The sequence below is a fragment of the Arachis ipaensis genome, chromosome B10 (assembly GCF_000816755.2).
Source record: "Arachis ipaensis cultivar K30076 chromosome B10, Araip1.1, whole genome shotgun sequence".
Taxonomy (NCBI): domain Eukaryota; kingdom Viridiplantae; phylum Streptophyta; class Magnoliopsida; order Fabales; family Fabaceae; genus Arachis; species Arachis ipaensis.
Genome location: NC_029794.2, coordinates 118,059,516 through 118,067,960, shown reverse-complemented (window position 1 = coordinate 118,067,960; position 8,445 = coordinate 118,059,516). Strand labels below are relative to the sequence as shown.

Sequence of the window (8,445 nt, the reverse complement as noted above, 5' to 3'; positions counted from 1 at the left end):
TGGTGCCCACATGTTTTTCTCTTTGCCATTGGTATTCCTTAGCTATGTACACAGTACAAAATCGTTGCAATATTATAATAGCATCTTTGAATAGTGCAACGAAGATCAGACATAGTTGTGTTTAGTTTGACAATTTACTATGTTTGTATGCAAAGGATACTAGTTCGCTGGGTTCCACCGTCTGAAGGGTCTATCAAACTCAACGTGGGTGGAAGTTCAAGAGGAAATCCAGGAAGAGCCGGATGTGGTGGCTTGCTTAGAGATCAAGATGGCAAATGCATTGCCGGTGTTAGAGAATCATTAGAGAATCATTAGAATCATTTTAGATCAGTTAGTATCATTTATATTTATATAACATATCTGTATATTAATTGTAGGATTCTATACTTTTATTACTTTGATTCTTCTGGCACCTATATATACCCCGTGTACATTGTACTTTTGAATAGACTGAACAATACACACAAATATTTTCTTTAGTTTAGTCTCTTGATTCTAACATGGTATCAAGAGTTTAGGTTATTTTTTTCAGAAACAATTGGTTTCTAGTCCTTTTATTTTGTTTCCTTCGACAGTACTTTATGCTCTCTTTTCGACTCCTTCCCACGCTTTGGTTCGTCAACGCCATCACCCTAGCCTTCTCCTCATTGCGATGTTTCCAACGCCACCGGAATCACCACCGTACGCCGCCGGATGCGCCGCCATGCGCCGGTCAAAGTTGGCTGTCCAGTTGAAGCAACCCTCCCCCCAGACGCCTCCAGCGCCATTGGATCAGCGCCTAGATCAACGACTCCAAGACGCGCCACGTGTCACCAAGCAGCCAGACGGATCTGCGCTTGGCCCGCATCGCCTCCCTGTCATTTGTCTCCAATCATGCAGCGCCACGTGGCACACAGTGATACCCTCCCTAAGGTTTTTTGGTGAGCTCTTTTCGATTTTGCCCTCCGTTTTCTCGTTTTTGCCTCCCAAGTTGCAGTTTTTCTATCCTCTCCGTGATCTTTGTATTTGCTATTATGGAAAAGTCAGCTGTTTTTACTACCACACACAGAAAGGATATATTCTGTCGAAATTGTAACCGTTTTGGGCACCTTTTCTCCGTCTGCCCCTCTGTTGAATGTCGCACATGCCACCAGAAAGGTCATATTAGCTACCATTATTCACAAATGTTCTGCTGTTATTGTAAGCTCTCTGAGCATTTGATTACTACCTGTCCTACTCGCCCACCACGTCCTAAGCCTGCTTCTGCTTTTGATGCTACTCTTGAATCTACTACCTCTGCACCTCTCAACCCGTCTCCTATCTCTTTATCTGATATTGCATCTCTTCTTCAGCATCTTCTCTCCCTTTCTGGTAATACCCCTGCTGCTCTTTCAACTCCTCCAGGTGATTCTACATGGTATTTTGACTCGGGATGCTTTAATCACATGTCTCCTTTGCGTAATCTCTTCTCGTCTCTGTTTACCACTACAAATGCACCTTCTGTCAATACTGCTAATGGTTCCCTTTTGCACGCAACACACAAGGGTTCTATCTCCCAGTCGACTCTTAATCTTCCTGATACTTATTTTATTCCCAACTTAAACTTTAATCTTATTTCTGTTGGTCAACTTGTTGATCTGGATTTTGATGTCACTTTTTCTATCTCTGGTTGTCGTGTACAGGATCGTCGGACGGGACAAGTCATCAAGACTAGACGTAAGGTTGGAAGGTTGTTTGAAGTTGAGAATCTTCATATTCCTCATGTACCGAATCTCTGTGCTGCTTCTTCTCCATCTACCCTTCACTTATGGCATTAACGTCTTGCCCACAGCTCCTTAGAAAAATTGCGTCATCTTGTGTCTCAAAGTGTTTTGGGTCAGGTTCCTAATGAATCTTTTGATTGCATTTCTTATCAAACTGCCAAACAACCTGCTTTATCTTTTCACAATAGTTTCTCTCTTGCTTGCTCTCCTTTTGATCTAATTCACTCTGATGTTTGGGGTCCCGCTCCTACCGCTTCTATGGAAGGAGCTCGATACTTTGTTGTCTTCATTGATGATTATTCACGCTTTACTTGGGTTTATTTGATGGCCAATCGCCATGAGTTACCTCAGATTTATATTAACTTTGCCACTATGATTAAAACTCAGTTTTCCAAGGTCATTAAGGTTTTTCGCCGTGATAATGCTATGGAATACCGTGATTCCAAACTCTTAACCTTTCTTGCAGAACAGGGTACCTTGTCTGAGTTTTCTTGCCCTGGTACGTCTCAACAAAATGGCCGAGCTGAACGCAAACACCGTCACATTCTTGACTCTGTTCGTGCAATGCTTCTTTCTTCTTCGTGTCCTGAGCGTACTTGGGTGAAGCTGTTCTTACTATTGTTCACGTTATCAATAGACTTCCTTCTTCTGTTCTTGGTAATGTTACTCCCTTTGAGCGTCTTTATCGTACCTCCCCAGATTATAGTTCTCTTCGAGTTTTTGGTTGTGTCTGTTTTGTTCTTCTTCAGCCTCATGAACATAGCAAACATGAACCTCGGGCTCGTATGTGTTGTTTCCTTGGTTATGGCACTGAACACAAGGGTTATCGTTGTTGGGATCCTCTCTCTAAACGTATTTGTATATCTTGTCATGTTGTCTTCTGGGAGCATCATATGTTTTCTCGTTTCTCCTCCTTTGAGTTTATTCCTCCTACTTAGTCACCTTTTTTCTCTAACCCCAATGTTGATCTTTTTTCTAGTGATGATTCTAAAGGTTCTGTCTCGATTCACCCTCCACAGCCTCCTGTTCTTCCGCCTTCTCCATCTCCCGATGATTCTGGACCGGACGACGCTCCTACTCCTACCGTCATGCCGCCTCCTTCCACTCGCTGTTCCAGGGTGAGAAATCCACCTCCTCATCTTATTGATTATCATTGTTTTTCTACTATTCTTCATCAACATAAACCTAAGTCATTCAAAGAAGCCTCTACAAATCCAAATTGGCAACAAGCAATGTAGGAAGAAATACAGGCACTTGAAAAAGCACACACTTGGAACTTGGTTGATTCTCCTTCTAATCAGGAAGTTGTGGGAACCAGATGGTATACAAGATCAAGACTCGCTCTGATAGTTCTATTTACCGTCATAAGGCACGATTGGTTGCTCAGGGTTGCACGCAAGAGTATGGTATTGACTATTAAGAGACTTTTGCTCCTGTTGCTCGTCTCACATCTGTTCGAGCTCTTCTTGCCATTGCTGCGGTCAAAAAATGGTCTCTCAGTCAGATGGATGTGAAGAATACATTTCTTAATGGAGATTTGAAACAGAAGGTCTATATGAAACACCCTCCAGGTTATCCTTGTCCTTCTGGCAAAGTTTGTCTCCTTCGCAAGGCACTCTATGGGCTTAAGCAAGCTCCTCGTGAATGGTTTGACAAGTTCAACACTACCATATGCAGTCTTGGTTTCACTTGCAGTCCTCATGAGAATGCTCTCTTTATTCATAAAAGTGAACATGGAGTTATTCTTCTACTTCTGTATGTTGATGACATGATCATTACTGGAGCCGATGCTGATGGTATCTCTGATCTCAAGGTGTCCCTTCAGCATATTTTTGAGATGAAAGATCTTGGTTCTCTCAGCTATTTTCTTGGTCTAGAAGTCATATCCACCGATGATGGCATCTATATCTCTCAGGCTAAATATGCTTCAGATCTTCTTGCTCGAGCCGAAATTACAAATAGTCGCACTAAGTCTACTCTTGAGCCTAATGTTCGATTTACTCCTATGGATGGCACTGTTTTGGATAATCCTACTCTCTATCGACAGCTAGTTGGAGGACTCGTCTACTTAACTGTCACCCGACCAGACATCGCCTATCTAGTTCATGTACTTAGCCAGTTCTTGTCAGCTCCTCGTACTAGTCACTATGCGGAAGTTCTTTGCATTCTTCGCTACATCAAAGGCACTCTATTTCATGGCCTTTATTTTTCTGCCCATTCCTCTTTGTCCCTTCAGGAATACTCTGATGCTGATTGGGCTAGTGATCCTACTGATCGTCGTTCTACTACTGGTTACTGTTTGTTTCTTGGCAACGCTCTCATTTCTTGGTGTTCTAAGAAGCAAACGTTCACTGCTCGATCAAGCACAGAAGCTAAGTACCGTGCCCTCGCTGACACCACTGCTGAGGTTATCTCGATTCGTTGGCTTCTCGAAGATTTGGGTGCTCCTTAGTCGTCCCCTACTGATGTTTTTTGTGACAATCGCATTGCTATTCAGATTGCACATAATAATGTCTTTCATGAACGCACTAAACACATTGAGATTGATTGTCACTTTGTTCGGAACGTATCCTTATTGATGCTGTTCGTCTCATTGTTGTTGGAACACTGGATCAGACTGCTGATATCTTCACGAAAGCTTATCACCCGACTCGTTTCTGGACTTTGTTATCCAAACTCAAGATGGTATCCTTAGCTCCCACTTGAGTTTGAGTGGGGATGTTAGAGAATCATTAGAGAATCATTAGAATCATTTTAGATCAGTTAGTATCGTTTATATTTATATAGTATATTTGTATATTAATTGTAAGATTCTATGGTTTTATTACTTTGATTCTTCTGGCACCTATATATACCATTGTACATTGTACTTTTGAGTAGACTGAACAATACACAAAAACATTTTCTTTAGTTTAGTCTCTTGTTTCTAACAGGCGGATTCGTCAGTCATATTGGTTTTGCCGGCAGCGTCGCAGCGGAACTAGTAGCTATTCACCATGGCCAAAGACTTCCCGGAATTCGCAGACATTGTGGAAGAAATTCATCAGTTCATGCTTCTTGAGTGGGATGTCACTATCTACCATGCCATGAGAGAAGCAAATTCGTGTGCTGATTTTCTGGCAAAGATTAGCTCTTCTTCAAGTTCTGCGTTTTCTCTTCTGAATTAGCCTCTGCCGAAACTCACTCACCTTCTTCTTGCCGCCTCCAAGGGTGTTCTTTATTCTAGAGCTTACTTATATGAGGTTATAAAAATTATTGAACTTTTTTTTTTCATTATTCCTTAAATTATGCATAGTTGATGTACTCTTTTTCTTCTATTGGATTTTTTTCCAAGCTCCAGGGGTTTGGTCCATAGGGGTTTTTAAAGGAGGCATAACCTGCATAGGCCGAGTATCCATATAGTCGATACCAATCTTGGTGGAACAATTACTATTCAAAAGTATGTATCATATTCAATTTATTGGTACAATTACTATTCAAAAGTATGTATCATATTCAATTTCAATGAAGTTACAAAATTTCTGAAGAAATTATTGAATTCTATAATTATCAGTACTAATGTAATATTTATCAAACCATAGACATATAAATACATAGATCATATATTAATTTTAAATAAGGCATAGATAGATGCTCCAATTCAGTTTATTTTGCGGCAGTTATCTCTAACTTGACCCTTGTAACTTCTTTGATATCAAGCAAGCTCATTTTGGCTTGTTGGAAATCCAAGAAGAACAAGGCTTGGTTCTGTGCATAAGAGTTGACAAAGTTCCTAGTTCTTGGACTAGTGAACAATGTTTGATCAGATGTGAGAACCCCATTGCTGGAAACCAAAGCGTCGAAGTACAAGTTGTCGAAATCATTCCTTGTTTCATCGAAGGGATGCTCAGCATTGTTACCATCACTGCATGTTCTGGACAGTGTCTTTGCAAATTCTGAGTTCAAATTTGAATCCACTTTTGTTAGCCTATTCTTAAAAGAAGAACACCTAGCTACTCCTATTGTATGATCCCCTGAAAATTCAAAACCACAGCACATTATTAAAAATGTTTCCTTGTTGCATAATCTCTATGAACTATTCTATTTGAAAATTATATGCATTTATAGTTTAATATATAGATATTTTGTAACAGGAGGAATGACACGGTGAAAGCTAGTAATTATGAATTTAGAAGCCTTTGTCAAAAAGTTTCACTTAATTATGATATTCATTATTCGTCAACAAGCATGTATATATAGAAATAGAAGCATAGGGACATATATGTATATTAATTACCAGAGAGAGCCACCATCTCTTGTGCTGAAAAGCCATGTTGGCCAAACATCTTGATGAGATGAGAAGCATTGAAGTTGGGAGATGACAGATTCATGGTATCCTCAATTTTGGACCTTGTTCCATCTTTTCTTCCCTTTGGTATGTCCGCCTGCTCATTGCGCCATGCATAATATATATTTCTAATAGAAAGTTTTGGTAGAAAGAATATTTTATTTCTCAAATGTTTGTTACAAATAACTCACACACTAATTTTCACCTCCTATTTATAGCTATCCACCTCTTTAATAGATGGTTAGGATTAAATTTAATTAACGTTCCAAATTAATCATTTAGAACTTTCATTACAAATATCTATCCTAGTATCCTACCACAACTTTTTAAATACTTCTAGATTATTCCATACTACTCTTCATACTTCTAAATATATCAAGACTCTTTTATAATACTCTATGACCTTCTAGAGTCTTCTAGAACTTTTTAAGGTATTTTGGAAACTTCTAGGAGATTTGCATTCTCAAACAATCTAAAAAATTATACAAACACCGTTAAATCTAACATTCTAAAATTTACCGTGACATAGTGCATCAATCCAATTGCACAGACATGACACAAAAATAATAAAAAAATATTAAATATATCATATATGTTAATTAAAATTATAAGGCATAGATTTATAAACAATATTAATATTAATGGGATAATTCACATAATTGCACTTTCCACCTCTAAATTGTATATTACTAGTGCATCGACAACGCACATGGCACAAAAATAATGAAAAAACGTTTATGTTAATTAAAACTGAAAGGCATAGTATTCAATTAACTTAAATAACTATTAATTATTAACTAATACATATAAATATATATAATATATAATAATTAATTTTTAGAATACAAAATAATTTTTTACAATAGCATCACTCTAATTTTAGAACTGGTTCAGTCTGTGATAGTTTCTTAGGTTGTATTTGTTTATAAGCATAACACTGAGATACGGACACAAAGTCACAAAATCGTGTTTGATAAATGAGACATGGACAGAGACATTGTGTCCATAGACACTGAATTAATGTATTTTGTGTCTATCCTGACAAGAAGAATATCGAGACACTAACAAAGAACACGACTTATTTTTTTATTTTTCTTTTATTATTCTTATTAATTTTTCATAATTATAATTTTATTATTATTATATTTTTCTTCTCAATTTTTTTGAATAAAAAAATGAGAATAAATTATATTTTCATAATTTGTTCTGATTTATCACCAAACAGAATATAAAAACACAAAATTTATATATTCTCAGTGTCTTTTCTTATCTTACTCTCAAAAATAAACGTAGTTCTAGTGTTCATGTCCTTCATGCACACCTTACCATTTTTTCTCTAAAATCGTTAACATTAAGCGCACCGTTACATTATGTCATTTTCCTTAATAAATTACATTCTCGTAGCATCTAATGCATTCGTTTCTCTTTCAGAACCAGTTCAATCCCAATCTATTTTAATTTGGCTTTGAATTTTCTATTACGTTTGGCCACAATGCATAGATTCTGAAATATATGCTTGGGCTAATTGTTTTGTTCTTCAAAAACTGCATCTTCCAGTTTACATATTTTTTGGCTTTTGAATTTATCCATTCAATTATATTCTTGTTATCTAACACCAGCTTCAAATCATTAATTTTGACATGTACAACATTTACCAATCAATTTACATTATATCTCCATTAATTTTTTTTGTACCATTTTTTTCGTCATGCAAACTACTTTACCTTTTTAGACTACTTATTTTCATTGGCATGATCCTTTTAACATCTAATAGTGCAAAATATTTAAATCAAGACATGAAACAACGTGCTATTTCATTAAAACCATCTATAATAATTATTGTAGGGAGCCGAAAATAAAAAATGTAGAGGAAAAAAAGTAAAATAAAGAGAGAAACTTATTTTGTATGCCATCAAAAATACTAAATAATGAAAAGAAAAAGAAATCAAAATTGAGTAACAATAGTTAACAATAATAAAAAAAATTATTTTAAACTTATATCAATTGTAAAATTTCAATGGTCATACTGTCTTCTAAAACTCCTTTTTTCATCTATAGGAATCACTGCATACTTGAAATTCACTGGTGATTCCTCAGTTGAGCAAAGCATAAAACCAACCATTGCACTAACATGAAAAATTAAAATAAAATAAAACAGTTATTATAAGATAAAGATATATTACTCGAAATTAATCCTTTTTTTTATACAATTCAAAATATATTTAATCCCAAATTATCAAAATTATACTCAAACTCAACTACATCCATAATTTAAATTTATCTAAAAATTCGGGTGCTAAGCAATTTCAAATATTTTAGCAATGAATTAAATAATAATAAAAAAATTTGAAAATAAAAAAATAAATAAAAATAAGG

The 8,445-nt window shown here is 36.3% G+C and overlaps 1 pseudogene; it reads right to left on the bottom strand.

Annotated features, from left to right (window-relative positions):
• Nucleotides 5,383-6,596, bottom strand: LOC107621085 (annotated as a pseudogene).